This window comes from Chrysemys picta, chromosome 10, assembly GCF_011386835.1.
Source record: "Chrysemys picta bellii isolate R12L10 chromosome 10, ASM1138683v2, whole genome shotgun sequence".
NCBI lineage: Eukaryota > Metazoa > Chordata > Testudines > Emydidae > Chrysemys > Chrysemys picta.
In genome coordinates, this window is record NC_088800.1 from 3,294,295 (window position 1) to 3,320,086 (window position 25,792).

Sequence of the window (25,792 nt, forward strand, 5' to 3'; positions counted from 1 at the left end):
AGCCAGTAAGGCATCTGAACCTGTAATGCACTGAGCACCTATTGATTTCAAGGGCGCTCAGCACCTCACAGGATCAGGGCCTTGGCTGGTGTGGAGGACTTGGCTGCGTGGCACCATGTCAGAGCAGAACAGAGCAGGTGGAATCCCCTGTGCCCCCTATACTGGCTTGCGCCTGCTCACAGTCTATCAGCCGTGGGAGGATTTTTGTTGTTATTATTATTCTGTTAAGAGGGAGCCAGGGGGGAGAATGTGTTGGTCACAGAACAGGCCTGTTCCCTGACCTAAGCAGAGGCATTACTAACACCCAGCTAACTGTTGACAGTGATTTCCAGATGATAGGCACTTCGCAGCCCACATTCCTCCTTTGATCGCCTTCCAAGATGGTGATAACAACTGCAAAGCTAGACCTGACTCAGGCCTTTCCTGACCCCAAATCTCTGCTAATCCCTCCATGAGGTCTCAGAATATCACAGCCTGGTTACTCATTAGCTGCTTGTATTCCCGTATGTCCAACTGGGCCCTGTGTTACTGACAGGACTGACTGCCAGCAGAGACTTACTGTCATGTCATTTAGGCCTCCATTTGGTGCCATTAGCTAAGGCCTTAATGACAGCTGTTGGGAGCAGGTGCTTTGCTATTATAGTTACCCACCAAACTTACTGCTCCCCACGGGAAGCAGCCTGCTTGTTCTTTCGCATCAGGGCAGCGGTGATGAAAAGATGAATATAAAACATAACTCTGAAACCAAAGGGGGGTTGTTTAAAAAAAATCTTCAATTAATAATCAGGCAGGGGTCAGCGAGTGGATTTTTTATTTCCCTTCAGTGACTGAAATGCAAGATTGATTTCTCCGTTTCGCAAGTAATGCACTAAATACGGCTCTCTGTTTCATCCAACAAAACTCTTCATTTGACAGGCTAATTCTCCCGGAGTCATAAATAAAACCACGGGGGACAACTAAGTTACATTTTTATAGCATAAGCTTTAAATTGCACATGCCAGCAACTTCTATGAGTTTAGTCTGTAAGTGTTACATTTCAGTAAAGTATTCAGTATAAGTAGCACTTAACACCTTGAGAGCAACAGGGGAGGGAGAAAGGTTAAATTTCCATTTCCAACCTTATTCCCGATTTAAGTGCTTTTGTTTTAGCATTTGAGTGGTACATTGAGACCCACTGATGGAAGATTAAATGAAAATCTCCTAAGAACAATGTTTCTCTCACACAGTAAAAAAACGCACCACCCAGCCCTCCACACAGACACGGATTTTTCTTGCCTTGATATATCTTCTCCTCAAGTCAATGCAACGTTTGATTACTCTATCTGCCAGAGTAACATGTGGAGGCTTTTGAACTTTTTTTTGGCATTATTGCAACATTAAGGTGATCCAAAATCTACTTTGGGTAATTTACTGTATGGTAAGTGATGAATTGTAAAACCAGGAAGCGGCCTGACAGAACCAGGCAGAAGGTTAGAAACCATATTTATCCAAAAGCAAAGCGTACTTATTGTTCCGTGCAATGCTGTCCCTAAGCCAATTAATCAGATTCCAGAGGATTCCACGGTTACTGTTCCTTAAATTGGCTGGCTTAAATAAACGTACATTCCTGTGCTTTCAAACAGTAGTTGTATTTTTTAATCGGTATTTGCCAGCATTTACCACACATCAGATCTGGGATACCTGCAGTTTCTTGCACCCTTACTACAGGGAATAACTAACTCTGCAGTCTCTGTTGTCAAATGTTGATTGTTTTTCTTAACAGCAGTCGCTATCTATATGTTCCAGGCTAACAACAGTTGTAAAGTGCTACATCAAGACTCACGTCTTACACTGAAAAGACTGGCATTGGCTTACAAAAATAGAAAGCTAGTAATGCTAAGGTTGGCCAACATTGGGTTGGATAAAATAAGAACTGATCCAAGACTTTGGCTCAAATCCACAATGACACTTTGGCCCCTTCAGCATTTCCTCTTCCAGGCAAAACTAAAAGCAGAAATGACCGAACACTGCGCAAAAGGCTAGAGACCACCCAAGAACAGTCTGAACAGAAAGAGGAATCGGCAGAAATCTTGGGCTCCGATCCAGGAGGTTCAGATCTCTCACCTAAAAGTGCCAGGCCTCTCAGGGCTTCTCCAGACTGAATCTTGAGAGACTTGCTTCCATGATCCTCCCAGCCAGTAGGGATCTGCACAGGGGCCAGTGTTTAAACCTGCAGATGACATTGAATTTAGACTCTGTCACACTCAGCATCAATATTAGGCAAGCTTTACCTGAATACAGGCTGCGTGCTCTGTCCTTCCCCACATCCCTACTGTGGTGTGGGGCCTAGGGTGACCAGATGTCCTGATTTTATAGGGACAGTTCCGATTTTTGGGTCTTTTCCTCATATGGGCTCCTATTACCCCCCACCCCCAGTCCCGATTTTTCAAATTTGCTGTCTGGTCACACTGGGCAGCCATTCCAGCCCTGAGTTCTCTTTATCCCTCTGGGCACTGCATGTTTGGGAAGAAGGCGAAGGCCTGATGTCTCCTCTACCTCTGAGGCTCTTTTGGCAGCGCTAACAGAGAGCTATTTGCCAGGTAAGTCAGCGGAATCCCCTAGCAGAGCAGGGCTCAAATCCCGACGTGCCTCGGTAGTATACCCCAACTCAAGGAATGCTGCCACTGAGCTGCGCCGGGGTTATTCTACCCCAGGGGTAGGCAACCTGTGGCACGCAAGCTGATTTTCAGTGGCACTCTCACTGCCTGCATCCTCGCCATCGGTCCGGGGGGCTCTGCATTTTAATTTAATTTTGAGTGAAGCTTCTTAAACATTTTAAAAACCTTATTTGCTTTCCATACAACAATAGTTTAGTTCTATATTATAGACTTAGAGAAAGAGACCTTCTAAAAACGTTCAAATGTATGACTGGCCCGCGAAATCTTAAATCAGAGTGAATCAATGAAGACTCGGCACACCACTTCTGAAAGGTTGCCAACCCCTGGTCTACCCTATCCCCGGCGCAGCTGGCCTACTGCAGGGGAGATGCTGACTGATTGCTGTTGACTCATGGCGGGAAGTAGGAGCTCATTAACTCCAACCTGAAAGCCAGGCAGGTGGGAGCGAGCGTGGAGTTATGCGGGCGGGCGGGACGATCCTGGAGGGAAGCTGTGGGGACAGCAAGTTGGGCTGTGCTATTGTTTGAGTTATAAATAAAGCTGAATCCCAGGGTGAGTTTAGACACTGAGGGTCCGTCATGGCAGTGACAGACTCGGGCTCGCACTACAGCACTCAAAATAGCTGCGCAGACCGTGCTTTTCAGTTGCAGCTTGGGGGCCGTGGGCGTAGAGCTCCATCGGAGTCTATCCTATGGACTCTAAAGCCCACCCCCTTCCTTACAGCCCCAAGCTGCAATGCCTGTAGCGTGGGCTTCGCGAGCCCGAGTCTGTCCCCCCCGAGCTCGGAGACTCGCTGCAGCAGGCTGCGTCAACGTACCCTTCAGTCACGTCCACGCTCCAAGTGAGGGGTGCGATTCCCCTGCTCGTGTACACGTCCTCGCACTATCCAGGTGAGCATAAATAGCAGCATAGCCGCAATCACATGGGTAGTACAACCTCATCCAACCCCTGATATGTACTCAGGCAGCTAGCCCACGCCGCTGCGGCCACACGGCTATTTTTAGAGCACTCGCTCAAGCAGAGCTAGCTTGTGTCTGGGAAGAGCTGGCCCAGCCGTGTAGACAACCCGTACTCATGTTCTCTGCTATGCTGAGGGGGGGGGGGGGGAGGCTTTAGCTCACCTGCCCCGCCCTGTTAAAATGAAACCCTAATTGGTAGACTCAGTTGCACCACAAGGAATGGTCGTTTCAGGTCCGGAGCACCTCGCAGGGCATTTGCACATGCATTATTTAGAAAGGAGCCTGCTACTGCTAATTGTGTTTTTAATGTGAAAATATTCTCAAGTGGGCACTCGACCAAAGTCCTGAACAGCTCAGAAAGGTCAAAGCCTTTTGTGAGGTGAAACTGCTTTAGCCACCTCCAATTTCCTAATGGTCCTAATGCTCCTCTCCTCAGAAGGAAAAGAATAAGGCAGCACTATCTTGTACAATGAGTTCAATACAGATCAAGGGGAGGGATAGCTCAATGGTTTGAGCATTGGGCTACTAAACCCAGCGTTGTGAGCTCAATCCTTGAGGGGGCCACTTGGGGATCTGGGGCAAAATCAGTACTTGGTCCTGCTAGTGAAGGCAGGGGGCTGGACTCGATGACCTTTCAAGGTCCCTTCCCGTTCTAGGAGATGGGATATCTCCATTAATTTATTTCTATTTCTAATGAAATGGTCAGTGAACATACTTTGGTCCCAAATACCATCACGCATCCTGACAGCGCCCCTCTGGCCAAGAGGTTTTTAATATTTCTGCTGTAACTCACTATTTTTAAGGGTTTCTAAAGCAGGAGAAAGATTTACCTCGGGCTAAAACTTGGAATCCAAAGTCTCAGCCCACGAAGGTTTGTGTCATGTATCATGTTCAACTCACACGTGAAAGAGCCCTGGCTCCAAACTGGGCCGAACCAGCTGTACTTTTCAGACTGGAAATAAGGCTTATCCTTTTCAAGAGAGAGAGTAATTAACCACTGGAACAATCGACCCAGGGTCATGGTGGATTATGACAATCTTTGAATCAAGACTGGATATTTTTCGAAGTGATCTGCTCTAGAAATTATTTTGGGGAAGCTCTACAGTCTGTGCAACACAGGAGGTCAGACTAGATGATCCCCGTGGTCCCTTTTGGCCCTGCAATCTGTGACAAGTAGCCAGTCTCCTTTGTGACGGTATCTGATCTCCTAAGTAAAGCACAGTGGAGCCTGGTCACTGTTCGGCTGCTTCTGGAAAACATACAAAAAAAGGGAGTATTGATGGAATTGGTGCTATCCTATGTAGCTCTCTTCCCTACATATTCCAGCAATGTCCCAGCATGGGGCCAACGTGTGTTGTGTTACTTTTTCAGGTCAGATAAAGCGAAGATCATAAGCACAAAACAACATCATGTAAGAGCAGAGATGATGAGCCCTGTGGTCCTGAAACATCCAAACGCCAGCAATTTCTATACTCTGCCCTACTTACTGTATTTTACTTCTTCATTTCCCCTTTAAATAATTCATCAAACATCAATAATGTCTATTTTGAAAAATTCCCTTGCTATATACCTACAAGAAGATGTTTAACAGGGATGCCGGCTGGTTAAAACAAAACCAATTCCCTACCTATGTTATTACCTAGAGTGATTCACAATGAAGAATCAGACTCTTTCTCACTGCCCCCAATCTAACCCTGTGTGATAAATCCGCAAGAAGGCGCCTGTCCTGTGAAACAGAACATCTTCAATCCCCACTGCAATCGCGGGGAATAGGAAGCAGTCAGCACTTTGCAGCATAGGGACTGTTGTGCTTTTGGTATTGCACAAGGTCTCAGCTCAGGGTGGGTTGTTCCATATGGTGCACCAGGCATGCCATATACTCCAGCACCACAGGGGACCTGCTAAAGAGGGAGTCTGAGCTTTTAAATCGAATCTCTTTGCTTTTGTTTTGTTTTGTGTCACAATCTGAAACATTTAGCATACTTTTTGTGTTTCTCATTAATGGGAGCATGTTTTCAAAAGGATTATATAATAATGCATATTTATGAGACAACCGCGGATCAAGAATACTGATATTTAAAAGAGGCAATTATCTTTAAAAAGTTTGGCTTTGTTTTCATGCTAATGAATACAACAGTTTTAAGCAAGCTAATTGGCTTGCCGGTTATTTGGTGGAGATTGTCTGCTCATTACAACTCCTAGATTTTTCTTATAAGCAAATTTAAAAGGAGACAGTTTGCTCTAGGTTAAAGTATTTTAGCCTCCAAGGGATACATAGTTTGAGTTTGTTGCACCCACACAATAAAAATAATGCTTCCTAAATTCTGGTGGCATCTATGAATGTTAGATTAAAAAGGGCAGGGAAGAGAGGAGGAGCACTTAGAGGAATCATTCACCACAAAAGATAAAGCAGAACAAAGTTTTATTCTGAAATGCGGGCTCATTAATTAATATTGTGAATTCAACCAGAAACCAAAGTATTCCTGAGATATGCTTAGTTTCAATTAAATGAGTTCTAGAGGTTAATGGAGGAGGGCATATTCCTCTTACATGTTCTGCAGCCGTCGGCAGCCTAGACATCACATAAGGTCACAAGTCCTGGCTCTGTACCAAATTGGCCTCGTCAGCAGAAATCCAGCAAGGCCAAGGGAATGGAGAGAGAGTTTTCTGGGGTGAAAATTTCACGTGCATGAGTCTGTCCTCTCTTGTGATGGTCTATCCACCTGACAAGAGGACCAGAACATGGGTCTTCACTGCCACACAGCAATGTGTTTAAGTTGATCATTAATATGAATAGTTAATTAAGACATGAATTAATTCATTGGCCTGGAAGCCTCAGACCAACAGTTACCCCTCAATCTGACTAAAGACACCCGCCCGTTTTTGCCCCATTTATTCCATCTTACAACTGGATCCATTTTATGATACTTATCCTTTAAATAGCATTTTACATGTTCAATCATTAATGGACCTTACAACTCTTACAAACAGGATTGCCTCCCTTGCATGCAGAACACAGAATAAGTGATTTGTTCAAGGCTACACAAGAAACCAATGCCAGAGCCAGAATTCAAACTCGTGACATCCAACTCGGTGGCCGTTCCTCGAGACCACACTCTCTCCCATTTACAACGTGATCATGAGTACAGCGGATTTCAGCCTTCCTCTTGGCCTTTTCAAATCCAGGAGACATGCAATTTTGCAAACATAATTTTGAGAAGCCTCTATACTAAAACTTGGCTCCACAGGTGCTGAGCCAGTGTATGTCTGTGGAGCCACGTACCTGCCGATCCAAAGGTTTGTCTACACCATCTTGCTGTTCTCCCTCTCCCTCACCTAAACTCCCTCTGGTGTTCTCGGTCACATACTGCATCATCTCTCTATTCAATGAACTGTCAACACACCATCAAAGTCAGGCTATGTACTCAGAGCTCTCAGAGTGTGAGCTAAATAGTTCTGTTGGCTGATCCGTTTGGAAGCACAACTGGCTTGAGCTTTATCACTGCAGATTTGATTATTTAAAAGAATTATTTTATCGCGTCATTATGTTCAGCTGAACCAGATTTCATTAAACAACCCGTCCTGACGACAGAAACAAATACATTATTAATTTTATAATCGTTAGCTATTTCATTCCATTTGCAATATCAATAGAGGGGTTTGTAGCAGAAGCACAAACAAACATTTTCAGGTGTAGTTGAGAGAACAAGAGCTACTGAGGTCACCAGGCACTTGTCTATGCAATATGGAGCACAGGACAGGCAAGATGCAAATCTGCCAAGTAGGCTTCAAAGAGGTACTCGCAAACATTGCAAGCACCCCTGTTTTTATGATAAAAAATCTGCCTTTGCACATGCAAATAAGCACTTTCTCGCTGAGTTACCTGTCTAGGTGCATGAGGGCTCTACTGAGCCAAATACACAACTGTGTGCACACACTCTGGTGAGAAATTTAGTGTGGATTAGAAGGATCAGTGACACCGAAATGGAAAACGCTGTGGTAGGAGGAAGATTGTGAGAGACAGGGAAGAGGTTCTCTGTGCTTGGACTATGGTTTCAGTGTCTGGGCGCAAGAGGCTTCCTATGGAATGTATTGCAGAGTTCTTCTTCCCTAGTGGGTGTGTAATATTTTCCTCTCAGTCTGCGTTGATGTGGTTCCACATCTTATCTCTAGAAAAAGAGTGACCAGAATTAACAAGGTGAAAAGCTCCAGGGCTGGGCAAGCAACCAAATACATTTGGTAATTAGGAAAATAGTTTTCTTTCAGAAGAACAGGGATTTCCCATCATCCCAGGGAACACCTGGAACGATTCAAGGGCTAGCAAGCAAGCGATGGCAGCAAGTTGCAGAGCAGAACAGAAGAATCTCTATGGGGAGAGCATACAGTAAATCAGTGGTTCTCAACCTATTTATCATTGTGGGTCACATATGCAGCTCTCTGTGTTATACGGGCCACATCCACACAATATGTATACGTATAGCCCAGAGAATGTTACGTGGGCCGCAGCTACGTGCTGATTGGGCCGTGGGTTGAGAACCACTGCAAGAACTCATTGCTTGGCCTGCTTATATAGGTCAGTTGTGATAGGGTGGATCTGTGTTACTGAGACTGTTCCACTGAACGCTGGACTCAGGCCACTTGCACATTTCACATACACTACCAAACCGCTACCCTGCGAACACAACTTTCAGCCTCAAAGCCAGGCCAGACTGCTGGTAGTGCATCCCATTACCAATCCCGTGGGACATCCATTCCCCTCCTTTTGTCCGTTACACTGCGGTTCTGGACTGAAGTAAAAGCGTGCATCATGCAGCTCTGACGTTCACACAAGGAACAGAGATGGAGGGTGACTCAGAACAGGACAGTGCGGATTCTGATGGGGCTGAGAAAAGTGACCGCAAAACCCCAGTAAGTATTGCAGCCATCTCATGACATCGCTTACCACATGTGAAGCACAACACATTACAAGTACCCGGTCTCATGGCCTGGATAGCAGGTTTAATTTACTGGGGATTGAGAACTTCCAAGTTGTAGCAATGCAGAAATATAAAGAATACCAGAGAGAATTTGCATCAGTCTAACTTTCCTATTACAGTGGATTAATGGAGAGAAATTGGCAGCAACAGCAGCAATTAGAAAACATATAGAATTGCTCAATCCTCAGAGGTGGGAAAAAGCAACACGCTACCCATTACAGACCCTTTTCAGACGATGCAAAACAGTTATTGCCTAGCCACGGAAGGTCAAGAATCCCACTTCTGCGCCCAGTCAAGCTTTTTCAGCCGGAAAAACAGTCACCCATGGAGGACTCCTTGGGTTGGAACAGATGTCATTTTAATACTTCTTCCCTCCTCCATGAAATGGCAACCCTGATTCACCAGAGTGAAAAACTTACCCTCAGCAAATCGTGATTATCAAAGTCATTCCAACCCTGAGCATCTCATCACCCAGAGGCAAGAAAACTTGGAACGGGCTGCCCTTGCAAAGCTCTTGAATGGGAAATCTAGTCACTCCAAATACTGGGCAAATGTTTTGAACGTGAGTGCATAGTTAGGCCACTAAATCCATGTTTAGGCATTATAAAAATCAGGCGCCTTGCATTAAATGGTGCTGGGCATTCACAGCTCCTGTTGAAGTCAGTGGATTTCCATCCCCAAATTTAGGCCCCCAGGTCTGAAACTCCTGGCCATAGACACTGGAATATTTGATGTAAATGGACTGCCTTCTATTGGAGACAAACAGGGGGCATTGTGACAGTCACGGTGGGGTAATCGTCTAGGAAGAGATTTGGGAGCTTCCCAAAGGTGTTACTCTGGGACGGTTTTCCCTAGGACTGATCCTCTAGAGCCTCAGGAATATGTTGGCTGACTTTATGACAAGATGGGCCTCAGAGGCCCAGGCATCCAACAAGTTGGACTATACAAATAAGTCACGGGACTCCGAGCAGGGAAGCTACAGTGCCCAGAGAGCGCTTTGCGTTGGGGGAGGGCTCATGGACGAGCAGTTGCCGTTTGGCCCATGAGTAACTGGTAGTGGTAGAGATGCCAACGCTCAACTTCCTCCTATAAATCAGGAGGAAAAAGTTTGCTCAATCGGAGCTCACTTTATAAAAATAAATTAATGGAGATATCCCATCTCCTAGAACTGGAAGGGACCTTGAAAGGTCATTGAGTCCAGCCCCCTGCCTTTACTAGCAGGACCAAGTACTGATTTTGCCCCAGATCCCTAAGTGGCCCCCTCAAGGATTGAACTCACAACCCTGGGTTTAGCAGGCCAATGCTAAAACCACTGAGCTATCCCTCCCCCACACTTCCCCCAAACATTTGTACAACAAAATTAGTTTCCTAAGCAACAATCATACCCATTGGATTTTGAAACCTGTCATTTCAAATTAAATTCCAGACCAATTCAAGATGCCACACGGGGTAGGAAAAGCTGCTGTGTTTATTCTTAGTTTTAGCTAACGATGGCAAGATTCTGTGTTATGTTAAGTCATTTCAAACTATGATGTTTGATTGCACAAGCCCTGTCAGATTTATAGCTCATAAGAAAGGAGCGAATCCAGTGGCCAATATGTACTTCAGAAGTATGTCTCTAGTGTTGTAATACAACGTTTATGGCTGATTTTAATTACTACAAGAAAACTTACATTTCTTCTTTTGCGCTAATCTGACTAGAATATTAATAAAAATTAATTGAAACCCAATTTGTAAAAATAAATCTCAGCTGGTCCCATTTCCCATCATGTGGAAGACACTAGAAAGACTGTAAATGTAACTCCTTCTGGGGGTTATCAGCTACAGGATTAACTTCTAGCGAACCAACCTGCACACATTTCCTATGTCCTTTTCTGTCTGGCATGACCAACTGCTATCGACGTGTCAAAGAGATGGTCTGTGTCTTTTTGCAGGAGTCGAAAATATTTTATGAAGGAGAAAATATAACAGCAACGGGAGCTTCTGCTCACGGTCTTGTGCATACAATTCTACAACATTCAATGGAAAAGGAAGACCAGCACCCCCTCCCAGAAACAGAACTTTGAGTCCAAAGCCCTCTGAATTTCCAGGGAAAGAGGGACTATTTGGGCTTAAATCTCCAGATATAAATATCTGGTTTTTGTTTCAGGATGCATGCAAAACTGGAAGGCGCTAATTTTCTGGTAGCAGCTCTGATGCCACAAAAATGTATGAGAACAGCTGTTCTCATAAGATTTTCAACTGGGGTGGTGCAAATTTGGTGAGAGCAGCTACTCCTTTTTTAACAATGAGGGTAATTAACCATCAGAACAATTCAGGGATTTCCTTCACTTGCCGTCTTTAAATCAAGATACACTCCAGCTCAACCCAGAGGTATGGGCTTGAGGCAAGTAGTGGGTGAGAGTCTATGGTCTCTGTTATGCAAGAGATCAGACTGGATTATGGTAATGTTCCTTTCCGGAATTAACATTTATTAATTGAAGTGTATGAATCCTAAGACATTCCAAGTATTTGATGCTCAAATTTTCTGAACAACAGCTTGCAACCTGAATCAGAGCACACACTCTGGCCCCCATCCTGAGCCATAACTTAAACCATATACATATACAGACTAACACGGCTGCTACTCTTAAACCAAATACTGATCCAAGTGGCATCATGTCACGCCATCGCTAGCTCGGCTTTACTGCATATACAGGGGGATGTCACACGAGGTGTTAACATAGGGTGTTGTTTCAAAAAAAACCAACGTTTTGCAATTCGAACTGAGCAGCCAGGTTCCAAGCAGATACAACTGCCACCCAGATCCAGCTGCAGACGCTGAGCCTTAAACCGGAGGGAAGACGGACTCGTTTATGATGGGATAATTGAAACGTTGTGAAACTGAGTAAGAGTCAAATTCCTACATTTATCACTGCTGCAACACTGGCTGCTGGGGATATTAGACTCGTCGGGAAGCCTCTGGAATGTTAACATATGTTAAATCACGTCCAGTGGTTTTCATCTGCTTGCAGTCTGTGGTCATGCACACACACATCCACACGTTCTCAATGCACTGTCGTTTTTCATTTAAGTTAAGGCATAACCACCATGTCTCTTTATACAAATATTTACACCGTTTGAATCCGGCTTGGATGGCAGAAAGATACAAATGATATAAGTTTTAAAGAGGGGAGCGCAACCCATCTATGCAGAATATGCAGACTTTTCTTCCAAGGGGAGCCAACCTGTTGTGAGTGACTAATCTTATCCTTATGCTGAACATTTCAAAATGGGGGCTCAAATTCATTCTGGTTAAGTGGACCACATACTAGGCTATTAACATAACCACTGCTCTCGCGGTCTGTGTTACTGCTTCCTCACATTTGGCACAGGTCAACATAACATAACGCGAAGATCAATGTAACGTGAAATCTTTGCATAATTTAAAAAAAAAAAAAAGGACAGAAAAAATGAAGTTGGAATTTGCTTCTGCTCTGGGCGCAGGGCAACTGTACCTAGTGCAGCATGGTAGAGTAATATCAAAAGACCAAGAGCTTTGCTAGATTCATTGAGTGATACGGAACTCCAGTCTCAAAGTCCTTCCAAGACACAAATCCCACTCACTAGAAAATAAAAGTGGAAACAACTGATTATTGCCAGACACGCTGTTTTTCACAACCATGCCTCTAAATCCAATTAAGATCCAATTTGAGGTTCGATCAGTTACATCAAACGACCGCATGGATTACATAGTTCGAGACCAAATCCTTGCCCTGTACCTATGAACGTAAGTGGCAGAACCACTATTAAAAAAATTATTATAGAAACTTGAATTACATATTAATCTGATTTTCCAGAAGGTCTCTAGGAAATGTTTTCAATCAAGAAGTACATTTAGACTGTAATAAAATATTACATAAATATTGACATCAGCTCTGGCTTTACTTTAAAAGGAGCGATTTTTTTTTTCTTTTGCACACTGCCAAAGTAGTTGGCTGGCAAGCTTGTGAAAAAACAAGGTTTGAGAGTCACTTCCCTCCCCGCTGCCCCAGGCATATCCCTCTCTGAATGATCGGATTGTTTATTTTTCCCATGCCTACCCCAAGAACTCCATCATTTCCCCTTCCTAAAAGCTTCCATGTGTCTCCAAAGCACTCAGTCCCACAGGTGACAGAGAGACACTAACTATTTATATAAATTCAATGGAGGCAGGGTAGGGTAGAGACATTTCTTCAAAGCTGCCGTACATTATTAGATGTGTTGTGTGGGCAGGATGCCAGCTAAATTTAATATGGATCTATATACAAAGAAACTGCCTCGTTATACATAATGAATATTTAATCATGGCTAGATCAAGCAATTTCACAGAAGTAATTAAAAACAGGCTTTGTTTATTGCTAAAAATTATAGCTACCCTATTGACCTGGTGTTGAAGATCCTTTGCCATATTGAACATGTTACCTGCTGACATGATGTTATTAAATGGGGATTAAGGCGTTTTCCCCTCCCCCTTTGCAGATAAGAGCTCTTACGCTAGCTTGTCTGTCTGTGCACAGAAGAGGAAAAAATGGCTCGTGATGAAAATAAAATTCCGTATGATATGGGAGGGTTAAGAAAACCCCATGCCACCCAACACTCACGGGCAACAAATACTGAAGCAATTAAATACCAACCATGTTCTTTTTAAGGCCGTGCAGGCTGTGTATATTTATTATATTTTCCATTAAAAGAAACAAAGTAAACCATCGCCATAGACTCGGATACGGTCCAATGGCAAGAAACAGTAATGCAGGAGCATGGTTAACATGAAGGGGCCCTGATTCTGCTCCCACTTACATGAATGTAATGCCGGTCTATCTAGGGCCTCACTCCTGCCATTGGATCAGTGCAAGAAAACGCTTGCATTCAGGCGGTGATCCGACTGCAGGATTGGGGCCGAGGTTTCCACACTCACAGCCGGGGGGGGGGGGGGGGGGAGCTGAGCAATCTACGAAAAGATAAAACAAGAATGTGACCCTTTGCTGCATTCTCTCCTCCCTGCCATGCTGTGCGAGTGAGAGACCCAGGGAGAGCACAAACAGGCCTAGCCTTTAAAACCATCTTTTGATACATTCCCTGATAAGCTGCAGCCTCGTTTCAAGGCATGAGCATAACTGCTGTTAATGCTAGCATGCGTTATCTGAGCAAGCCAATGGGAGAAGAGACACCACAGCCACGAGTCATTTAATTTAATTTATTTATAATATTAAAATGAGCTCCGAGAGTGAGGCAAACGAGTTCTGGGCCTACACAGGGGTGTAAGAAGAAGAATGAAAAAATGCTGGTGCCAGAGAAGTGAGTCCACATCTCAGCCCTTACCAAAGGCCGTAAGGAGGTTAGAGTCCTGCTAATGTTTCTTATTACATGTTAGCAATTGAACCGAATGAGTCAAATCCGGCAGTTCTTGCTCTAGCAAAAATTCCAAGAGACTTCATTAAGAGCTGGGCCTCAAAAAGAAAAGAGGGAAGGTTTGGCTCAGTACCTGCATTCTCTCAAACACCATAAAGTACAGATTCTACATTAGTTTGGCAGGATAGCTTTGGGCGATATATTTTATAGTGGACTGGTGGGCTCTATAGCAAGGGTCCTATTGTGAAGACAGTGATTTTAGAGAATGGACCAGCATCACCTCAATTAGCTCTACAATGTAGCTGTTGGCCCTACAATTAGATATATTTTGAGTATTAGTTTTAATTCCAATGGAAGCAGTTTTGTTTGGTTTGGATTTTTTTAAGACAAGAAACATTCCCTGTAGGATTTGCCATATCAGTTAGGAAACCAAGAAGAAATAAGAACTGAGAGTGAAAGTGACTAGAATCAAAAATAGAATGGTCCTCATAGACTTTGGTTGTCTAGGCTGAGAAAATGGGGAAGGGCGGGTGGGGGGTGGGAAAAGGCAGCAGCAGCAGCAAACAAACATTGAGGAATGAATACACCTCTACCCCAATATAACACGGTCCTCGGGAGCCAAAAAATCTTACCACGTTATAGGTGAAACCGCATTATATTGAACTTGCTTTGATCTGCCGGAGCGTGCAACCCCGCCCCCCACCCCTCCCCCGAGCGCTGCTTTACCGCGTTATATCCAAATTCGTGTTATATCGGTTCGCGTTATATCGGGATAGAGGTGTCGTAAATGAGATTTTAAAAATTCCTTTAGCCTTAAACCCCCTGAAAAATAGACATAAGGAAATTTGTTTGTAACTGTTTGTGGCCTGATTCACCACTATCCTGTCCCTTCAGGAGTCCCATACCCCTGAGCAAATTGGGTGCAAGATGCTACCAGGTCTGAATGTTACCATTTTACACCTACTTTCCACAGGTGTGAACAGCAGCACAAAGTGCCAGCCAGGCCGGATGATATTTAAATTGACAGTGTCCATTTAAACTATTATTGTTTGTCTGATGGCAGCACCTCAAGGCCTCTGCTGAAATCCGAGCGCCATTATGCTCGACACTGGACACACACACATAGTAAGAGAACTAGCTGCCCTCAAGCACTCACAATTTAAGTGAGGTCTTTGGGGCAGAGACGGTCTTTTTGCACAATGCCTAATACAAATAATAGACAAGTCAGACAAAGGGTAGGAGGGGAAACAAGGTAACAGAGCAGGTCAACCCCACAGCTCTGGTCTGGGGAAGCTCAATCCAGTGCCCTAATCCACTGGACCACACCATCCTCTCCCACAGTACAACTTTGTTTAACAGCAACAGAGGGTCCTGTGGCACCTTTAAGACTAACAGAAGTATTGGGAGCATAAGCTTTCGTGGGTAAGAACCTCACTTCTTCAGATGCAAGTAATGGATATCTCCGGAGGCAGGTATAAATCAGTATGGAGATAACGAGGTTAGTTCAATCAGGGAGGGTGAGGTGCTACTTGCATCTGAAGAAGTGAGGTTCTTACCCACGGAAGCTTATGCTCCCAATACTTCTGTTAGTCTTAAAGGTGCCACAGGACCCTCTGTTGCTTTTTACAGATTCAGACTAACACGGCTACCCCTCTGATACTATTGTTTAACAGCTACATTTAGAATCTGTAGTTCAATTTTTTAGAACAATAAACCACTGCCATTGTTTGAAGTTCAAGAGAGTTCATGGGAAAGCTCTAGGTGATGACACTTATAAACACTAAGAGCTAAAAAAAGAGAGAAAAATAGCAACGTGGACAAAGAATTTGAATCGTGCAGATTTTAATAAAAAGTTGGAACACTGGCCAAGGGTTATTCAGTTTAAATATTAAGAGATTTCACATACTTTACTAGCTCCAGTTTTGCTTTGGGACACTTAAAGATATCCCCACCTCTTCCATATCTATACCTACATATATAGTTAAATGTTCATTTCATTCTCTATCCAGCCGATATCTGTCCCAACATTAAATACAGCTCATGGCATACAGCAGTGCAACTGACCTAGAATGCTTTCCCAATAAATCCTTTTGGTGTGTTAGACTAAATATTTAACAGCTTTGTCAAATAAAAGGGTAATATTATGCCTAAACTGGGATTGGTCACAGTTTGCTGCACTCTTAATTGGTTTGCTGCTTTCCTATGTCCAACCCATAGAAAGAAAAATAATTTCCTAATGAAAAAGTGCTGCGTTAGTCAAGATTTGTCCCTTCGGTTAAGGTGAGCAGTAGGTCAGCTCAGAAAATGAGGCAGATTCAAATTCCAAACCCACTGGAAAGCACCAATGCTATGCAAATACAGTAATGATAAATGTGAGAGGCTGTTTGGGTAACAAGGACTTGCTGAGAATCATTTGTTTGGCTTTTTATCTAACTATGCAAAAACAAATCTATTCACAGATTCATAGAGTTTAAGTGCAGAAGATCATCTAGTCTGACCTTCTGTACATCACAGGCCACTACATTTCAGCCAGTGACCCCCTACTGAGCCCAATAGTTTGTCTAACTAAAGCATCATTTGTTTTTGGCTAGAACATATCCTTCCAGAAAGGCATCCAGTCTTGATTTGAAGACATCAAAAGATGGAGAAACCATTGCCTTTGGTAGTTTGTTCCAATAGTTTGTCATCCTCACTGGTAAAAATGTGTACCTTATAATATTGAAAACATATTGATCCTGGTGAATAGATTGCTTTCCATATGGCAGGAAGGCTACTGCAACACACAAACACTGCATGCAAGGTTAGTTAAAGGGGTATTTTTAAAATTATGAAATGACTGTATAGCACCTTGGCAGTATGGGTACTTTATAAAGTTTATATTATACATTGTCTGCAGTCCAGATTTTGAGTTCTCTCAGCAGACTAGGCGCCAGGACTCAAGTTCTAGTTTTGACTCTTGTTTCTGACTTGCTGTGTAACTTCAGACAAGTCACCTTTTTGTGACTTATTTTCTCCATATGTAACGTAGGTAAAAAATACCTACCTCACAAAGCTGTTGAGAGGCTTTATTATTATTTATAAAGTGCTGTGATATCCACAGATGAGAGCGCTATTATTTTTAGCTTTTCTCTGGAGAACTTTCTGCCCCAGATGCTCTACACACTGCTCCCCTCTTACGCTTCATGGAGGACAGGTCCATCAATGGCTATTAGCCAGGATGGGCAGAGACACAACCGCATGTTCTGGTGGTCCCTAGCCTCTGTTTGCCAGAAGCTGGGACTGGACGACAGGGGACGGATCCCTTGATGATTGCCAGTTCTGTTCATTCTCTCTCAAGCAGTGGTTCTCAACCAGGTGTCCGGGACCCCTTGGGGGGCCGTGAGCAGGTTTCAGGGGGTCTGCCAAGCAGGGCCGGTGTTAGACTCGCTGGGGCCCAGGACAGAAAGCTGAAGTCCCACCGCATGGGGCTGAAACCCGGGGCCCTGAGCCCTGCCACCTGGGACTGAAGCTGAAGCCTGTGTAACTTTAGCTTCCTGGGGGCCCCTGTGGCTTGGGGCCCCCGGCAATTGCCCTGCTTGCGACCCCCAATGCTGGTCCTGGCTTTTATATGCAGAAAACTAGTTGTGGCACAGGTGGACTGTGGAGTTTTTATAGCCTGTTGGGGGGGTGGGGGGGGCGGCTCAGAAAGAAAAATGTTGAGAACCCCTGCTCTAAAGCAGCTGGCATCGGCCATTGTCAGAAGACAGGACGCTGGGCTAGATGGACCATTGGTCTGACCCAGTCTGGTCATTCTTACGTTTCTGGTTTTCTCTTTGCCATTCTGCCAGTCATAACACACCACTCGGTTCACCTATGGCCACTGGTCTATTTGCCACCAGTTTCATCCTCTTTTTTATTTGTAACTGGCATATAAATGAACACAGGCTTTCTACAGAAGTGAGTATCTCCGCTCTCCTGCGGACTGCATTTCCCTATATGCGCTGGAGGAATTTACTTCTATTGGTCCAGACGCATGCAGGTAAAGGAGACTGTTCTCGAGCAGAATTACTAAAAGCTTTAAACCTAAACAAACACACGATTAGAGGTCCCTTATGCCCACTAAACTCATTTAGTCCTTTCAGCTTAGGACAGTAATTATTCTAACTATTGTAAGCAATATTAATAGAATCCCTGAGCCTTGTCATCTTAGAAGTGCCACATTTCCTACAAACCAGAGAAAAAGTGAACCATGTTCATTTTAATTGAATTGTGTGGACAGTGCTAGATCCAATTAAACTAAGGGTGTTCCAACCACGAGCCCCTTCTTTCTAATAACGGAACTCACATGCCCCCCTCCCTATCTTCCAGCCCTTCTGTAATGCTACAGAATCTAGCCTAAAAACTGCAGTTCTACCACTGATGGTGGAAGCACACAACAAAATGAGAACTAGCAGTTGCCTACGAGTAGCATGGCAGATCTGGGGCAACCTTGCAATTCCAGCTCCTGCCCTCAGAGACCTGACCTACTTTGTGCAGATTATGTGTTGGTTGTCCAGTGCACGTTACCCTGTGCCACATAATACACAGTGTAGCTGAGGGGTGGAAGGGGAAAGGAGAGAGATAACAGAGTTGGCATTGCACTATGTAGCAACCTGCCGTGGATCTAGAATTGACTCCGGGGATCCAACCCCAAATGCAGCATGTAACGCTATGCTGGGAGAGTTGTACCTACCTGTGACAGATACCTGAGAGGTGTGATTCGCTTTCCCCCCTTTTTTTAGGCACATGTTGGCAATATTCCAATAGCTTGTCATGCCAATCAAACCCCACTGAACTGAGCTGTATTGCCGAGGACACAAGATGCTCAGGCATTTAGAAAACAGAATTCTTCCAAGACTGTTCAACCTCAGTTTTCAATGCAGAAATGGCAGACATCCTCACAGGAACATTAAAATAACTACACATGCTGACATATTTAGCCTTTTGCATTATTTTCCCGAAGTACCGGCTGTATAATTATCAGGTAAAGAGTGTCAGGAGGGGACCTGTAATATAAAGGCGGGAGGTTGCGTGTAGCGGTACTGAAGATTACCCTTTGATACAGTAATTTTCATTTTAGCAGTGGCAGAATAATAGTGCTGCCAGGCATGGAGAAATGCCATTCACTGAGTGATGTGCAACTGACAACCGCGGCTGACCCAAATTCAGCCCTGGTGGGTGTAATTCCAATGAGGTTAATGGAGTTACAGCAGCTGTTAGTTTGCCCTGCTCAGTCTATTCCAAGTATGTGAGCATCCCCTGGCGTTTCTCCAACAATTATTAGAGGACAAGTGTCTACAGAGAGACACTATTAAAGTCTTGACTCAACACTCGGTGTCTAGTTATTTGCAATAGTCACCAGGCTGTGCATTAAAGTACTGTAACAACACAGCACCTTTACCCGTGCTGTGCACTATCACCGCCCCAGGTGGAAAGCCACACTACTACTGAGGGGCTCAGCCCTGGGCCCACATGTACAGCCCCGATTCTGATTCCCTACCTTGCTCTGAGCAGCACCTTACTCCATGAATAGTTCCAGTGATGCCAGTGGACATACCATTTTTGGTATAAGCCCCTATTCAACCTGGCCAAGGCGATCATATTCTAGCCCCCCAATGCCTCTCTGTACAGGAACGGTCAGGGAGCACTGTGGGACTGACGCTATGCCCCACAAGCTGGAAGCAAATTGCAGGATACCCACCCAGCCAGGCACTAACTAACTACTGCTGGTTCAGGAGAGGAGAAGTGTACGTGACCCACTGCCCAACCTCCTATAGGATTACCAAGTGTCCGGTTTTCAACCGGAAAGTCTGGTTGAAAAGGGGTGTCGGTGCGGGGAGAAGGCGATGGGTCATCCACCCGCATCAGCCCTTGCTCAGCCGGGACCGCCTGTTACCTGCATCTCATGGGCAGGCTGGCAGCAGGCTCCGTGTCAGACTGCAGCTCCTGTTCCAGCCCTGGAGCAGAAGGAGCCCAACTGTGGGGAGGGAGGTGGAGAGGATCAAGCAACCAGGAAGGGGGAGGGGAAAGGGAAGTGAGCAGGGGCGGGACCTTGGGGGGGGAAGAGGTGGGGTAGGGCCTAGGGGGAAGAGGCAGGACCAGTTTCCAAAAATTAGAAAGTTGGGAACCCTGCTTCCCATGGAACTGTGGCTGTATGAAAGCCCACTGACCATCCTTCTGGCACTCCCAACACACCAACACGTCTGCCCCTGAGATGAGCTACGAGGTGTCTCTCTGGCATATGGGCTGTTCAGAGGCCTCAGCGCAGGGTCTATGTGGCCTTGATCTCGTATTTGATGCAGTAGATCCATCACAATTAGATGCTCTTCGTTCTTCTGAGAGTGGGAAAAGGCACCTCAGGATTTACCTCAATAATCTCCAGTCTTGGAATGCTAGAGCTGGGTGGGAATTTTGACAGTAGTTTGTTTTTTTTTTTTTTGGGGGGGGGGGGGGGGATGGGGGTGGTTTGAATGCCAATTTGCCAAAACCAAAGCTTTTCACAGGAAAGGGTCAGTGTTGACCATTTTTTTTACTCACAATTTTTTAATAATAGTTTAAAAATTTTTTTTTTCTTTAAATAGAGATATCCTATCTCCTAGAACTGGAAGGGACCTTGAAAGGTCATTGAGTCCAGCCCCCTGCCTTCACTAGCAGGACCAAGTACTGATTTTTGCCCCAGATCCCTAAGTGGTCCCCTCAAGGATTGAACTCACAACCCTGGGTTTAACAGGCCAATGCTCAAACCACTGAGCCATCCCTCCCCCCTAATGAAAATGATCAAGAATGAAAAATTCAAATTTTCTGGTTCAACATGACTTTGTTTTGAAATTTAAGATAATGATAATTTAAAAAATGGTTGAAATCAAATGTTTTGATTAGCCCAAACTGAAATTTTGTCTGCATTTTCAATTTCTGAACATTTAAAGATTCTGTAGTTTGGCCTGATTCAGGACCAGAAAATCTTCTGATATTTCAAAAATGTTCATGTTAAAGGAAAAGCATTTCCCATCCAGCTCTACTAAACGTTTCCTACAGTGGATCAAAGCAATTACCACAGTATGTCAGACCAATCGTCCCGTAATTCCCATTTCCTTCCCCATAGTGGGAAGAACCAGATGCTTCAAAGAAAGGTGCCAGAAACTTCATAAGTGGTCAAGTACAAAATAACCTGCCCAATGGTAAAGTTCCTTCCTGACCCCAGGTAGGCAGGTGTTGATTTATGCCCTGAAGCATGAGGAGAAGTTGATGGCATCTGGACATCATTAAGGTCAAATGGACTATGCTGGGTCTTGAAAAGCAACAATTCAGGGCTAAAACTACACTGATCCTGTACATAGTTATCTTGTATATTCTGTATGTTAACATTAGCTAATCTGCACATATGAAAGGAAACTCAAATCACAGAATGTAATTAAGATATGAATTCTGATTTATAGGCAAGGAGGAGGGAAATAATACATGGCCTTTCAAGGTCAAAAAACAAACCCAGACAAAAGTATTATCTCCAGTGTTGCATAGCTGATTGCATCATCTGCATATGAAATGAAATATAATTAATATTTGTCATGCATAGTCTGTTGCAGAGCCCCCCCCCCCCTTCATTAATCTGTTAGTGACATCCACCGAGTTGCATATGGTAATAAAATACCGAGAACCATCTCCAGTGATCTGAATTGGAGATAAATCTATTCTCTTGTCAGCAAGCCTAGAAGGCAGAAACTGTAACTTCCCCAGCAGTCAGCGACCTAGCTTGCAACAATTTGCTTAATTAGGAGAAAACAATATTTTTCACTAAATTGGGTGACTAATGTTTATCATTATAATCTGCCAAGGAGGTAGATTTGCCCTTCTCCGATGTGCCAGGAAGACAGCTGAATGTTATATTTACCTAGAAAGGGTCCCACAGCCCTATGTTAAAGAGGATGAGAGACAGATTATACCTTCATGTTAATGGATGATGATTCTCTTACTGCGTCCCTGGGAGGCCTCTTAGGTCTTACTTCCCTAAGACATAAAACAATTATTTGTCCCAGGTATATTTTTCATCAACCCCATAAAAACTTCCAGATGATGTTAATGGAGGATGAGTTTATCTCCAATGGGTCCCAGGCAAGCTCATATGAAGGATGTGCCAAGTACCAATTAAACAATAAGACATAACAGAGCATGTGTGAGAGTGCAATCATGACACACCTAGTTGAGCAAGAGGGATTGCACTGATGATTAGAAAGGATTTTCTAAATCAGTTTCATTCTGAAGATAGTTTTGTTGTTGTTGTGGCTGGGGAGGGGGGCGGGCCCTTTGGGATACACAGAAGGGCCCCGTTGATTCTAGTTCTGTGCATTTAAAATCTCCTGCTCACAGAAGCATCAAAGAAAGAAAATCATCAGTGGAACCTGGCTTCCTGCATCTCACTCAGGTTGGGTCACACAGTCCAAAGACTGAGCCTTGGTGTCTGGGCCGCAGCACCACTTCACAACCCGTAACACGACAGGCCCAGTGGCGTGTGGTACCTGTGAGCCCTTTGGCTCTGGGGACCTGTGTCCAGCGGTTGATTAACATGACTCAGAAACACTGCTTTCCAAACAAAGCATTATCGAGTCCGTCCCCCACAGGTAGCGCTAAGGGTTAAACATCAACAGGCCTCTAGGCCTGGGTCTGTCTTACACCTTCCTCTCTGCAGGCCAGCTTTCGTAAGCGCCCCAGAGCCCCGTTAACCCCCAGCTCCGTCTGGGAGAAGCAGGCTGTCCTGCTCCTTAGCCCGCTCTCTGTCTGCATCTCCTCTCGCCAACCGGGCAGCTTTTGCAGACGCTCCCTAGGCAGCCTCTCTCAGCACACTGCCCCCCCCCCCCCTTTTCTAGCTCCAGGGTCCTGTAATGGCTAAGAGTCTGTCTACACAGCCTGGGCTGATAGAGTTGGACTAATGGGACCTGCATTAGTGCTCTAAAAATTGATGGGGAAAAAACACCCCACCCCCGCGTCTCTAGGCTCCAGAGCCCAAGCTCCAACCCCAGCCACAACTTCAAAGCACTGTCTACACGGCTATTTTTAGAGTGCCAGCAAAAATCCCCACTAGCCCGAATCTGTCAACCCAAGCTGAGAGCCTGGCTGCTGCAGGCCGTGTGTGTGCACTTACCCCGAGTGCTCCCTTTGGTCTCTCTTCTCAGCCTTGGCTAACAGCTCTGTCACCAGGCGTGGGGCCTCTTCACAGCTATCATCCTGGCTAGTGCATTGGAGTGTTTGGTGGGATGCTCCTTATCTAGGCCATGGTTTTAGCTCACCTGCTTGATTCCTTTAACAACCCTTTTGATCTAAGGGCTGGTCTACGCCAGGAAATTAGCTCGGTTTAACTACATCAGTCAAGGGTGCGAAAAAGCCACAGCCCTGAGCGACGTCGTTAAACTCCCTGTGTAGACTGTGCTAGGTTGATGGAAGAATTCCACAAATAAACATAGAATAAGCAGCAAAATGCCTTCATCAATGACCCTTTAGCCTTCCAATGCCTTAACTGGATTTTTAGAAATTCATTAGGTTCAAAGGTCTGTTTCAACCCTGCCCCTGGCAGATCACTGACAATTTAGTGGTGACGGGGGTCACATAAGCCCAGCTTTACTCTACAGACTTATATCGGTGTCACTACGTCACTCAGGGGTGTGAAAAATCCTGAGCAATGTAGTTAGACCAACCTAACCTCCCGTGTAGATAGCACCTTGACAACAGGAGAGCTTCTCCCATCGACACAGCTACCACTTTTCATGGAGGTGAATTAACTATGTTGACGGACGCTCTCCTGTCAGACTAGGAGCATCTTCACTTAAGCACTACAGCAGCACTGATGCAGCATTTGAAGTGTCAACCTCCCCTAAGTACCTAGATGAATCAGATAACTTTACTTGGTAATTCTTTTGGGTGTATGTTGAAGCTTCTGGCAGTCACATGGCACATGCCTATAAGGCATTGATCCCACTGAAGTCTATGGCAAAACTCCTATTTGCTTCCATAGTCTAATTCCCAATATCAACGGAGTACTTCTATCACTACAGTCCTGATCTGTCGAACTCCATGTGCTCATGTGTGAGGGTCTGCAGGGGAGCTAGACAAAAAATGCAGCTTTTTCTAGAACTCTTTCCCTGGTTTATAATCCATTCTCCTGTGCAACTGGATTTGAAATTCCTTCCTGGGTTATTTCGACTGTTTGGGGAGCCTCATTCTCATTTGCACTAAGAGCCCTTTCCGTGGCTCTGGCGGTGGAAAGGGACCACAAACTGGGGGGTACATGTAATTTAGATTGATTTTAAGGCCCCTTTCCACTGCTAGAGCAATGAGAATCAGGCCCAGGAACTCTACTTTCTTGTCCCAGTAGAGAACAAAGCACGCCCAAAGAGCATTGTGCTTGTTTTCCTATTTAAGAGATTCCAATGGTGACATTTGTTCTGTGAATTGCAGTCCTCTCTCTCCCAAAGACCTTCTTTTGAGCATTTTCTCAATACTAAATCCTGAATTCCTACTTAGACTTGCCTTAGCTCGAAGTTCAGCGAAGCTAATTACTATTCTCTTCTTATATCAAATCAGAGAGCTTTAGAATTCTTTCATCCAATTTTCCCTTGTGCAGTGACTCTATGTTAATTAGCAACTTTACCCCAACCTATATATAACACCGAATTTTCCTGGGCTGTGATTTTTCTATCTTATTATTTTTCAATCACACACACACAAAAAAGTTAACTGGACACCTCACCAAAAATAGTCAAAACAAGATCCCTGCCTAAAACGGAGCTAGAGCAGAGTCCCTGGAGCATTTACCTAACCCAGTAGCTTTAACAGATTAAAAAAGGCCCTCAAATTGAGGAATTTTTGGCTATGGAATGAAATTCCAGAGAGGACATGGCTTTTCCGGAATCTGATCATCTTCAGAGCATCCTGCAAGACCCTCCTCTTTATCTGCTAGGAAGTGAGGTTTGCCACATCATATCTCACCTGATTTTCTGAGCCAGAGATTTGAATTTTACTCTGATCTTCTCTAAAGCTGATAGGGGTCCATATCTGATGCTCTGGTTCAGACCCACCTCTGAAACATGCAGGGAAATGAGCCACACAAGGGTTTTTAGCTTTCATAAGGCCCACTTCCATTACATCTTTTCTTTCTCTTCTTTGCTCTTTTATTAGCCCAACAAAAGCATTTGAGGTTTGGAAACCATCACAGCAAACGTATTATGGCAGAGGTTTAGGCAGGGAGCCTACCTTTTCCTAGTGTTTCCTTTCTAACTGTCGCTTAAAGCCCAGAGAATGAGAGTCAAATCCTTTTGAACTTGTTTTCTAATTTCTCTTCCCTCTACAAGTAAAAAAAAAAAAAACGAGTATTGCCCTTTTGTTGACACCTCATTTCAGCTTCTTTCAATGTAACTTGCTGTTCCTATATTTATGGCCTCCAACTGACCAGCCCTGTAATGTTGGAATTACACACATTTCCTCAGGAAAGCTGGTGTTTAACCAATTTTCTGCAGCCTTCCAGCTATCGCGCACACCCCCGCGCCCCCGGCCTGTTGTTGCTATTTTAATCCCATGAGTGAGGAGCTGGGCAGGGAGTTACTAGTTTTAAGCTAAATTTCCTAGTCAGTAAAATCTGAGCACCAGACATTCAAGGCGGAATTCGCAGCCAGCCTCAAGTTAGCGCTAGATTTTATACGACCACTTTGCATAGACATCTGATTACACACATAATACTGCACCACTGTAGCAGATGGGCCCAAGTACCTGATGTGCGCATGGACAAAGGTGCACATCTGCTACTCAGAGCAAGATTCACTGTGTG

General features: G+C 44.6%; 1 long non-coding RNA gene across 1 annotated transcript in view; it reads right to left on the reverse strand.

The window, feature by feature from the left end:
• Window positions 1–1,348: 1,348 nt before the first annotated feature.
• LOC135973833 (uncharacterized) overlaps window positions 1,349–25,792 on the reverse strand; it is a 48,932-nt gene continuing 24,488 nt past the window's right edge. Inside the window, exon 3 of the long non-coding RNA XR_010590872.1 lies at window positions 1,349–2,209. This is a non-coding gene — a long non-coding RNA (uncharacterized LOC135973833). The remainder of the gene's footprint in view (window positions 2,210–25,792) is intronic.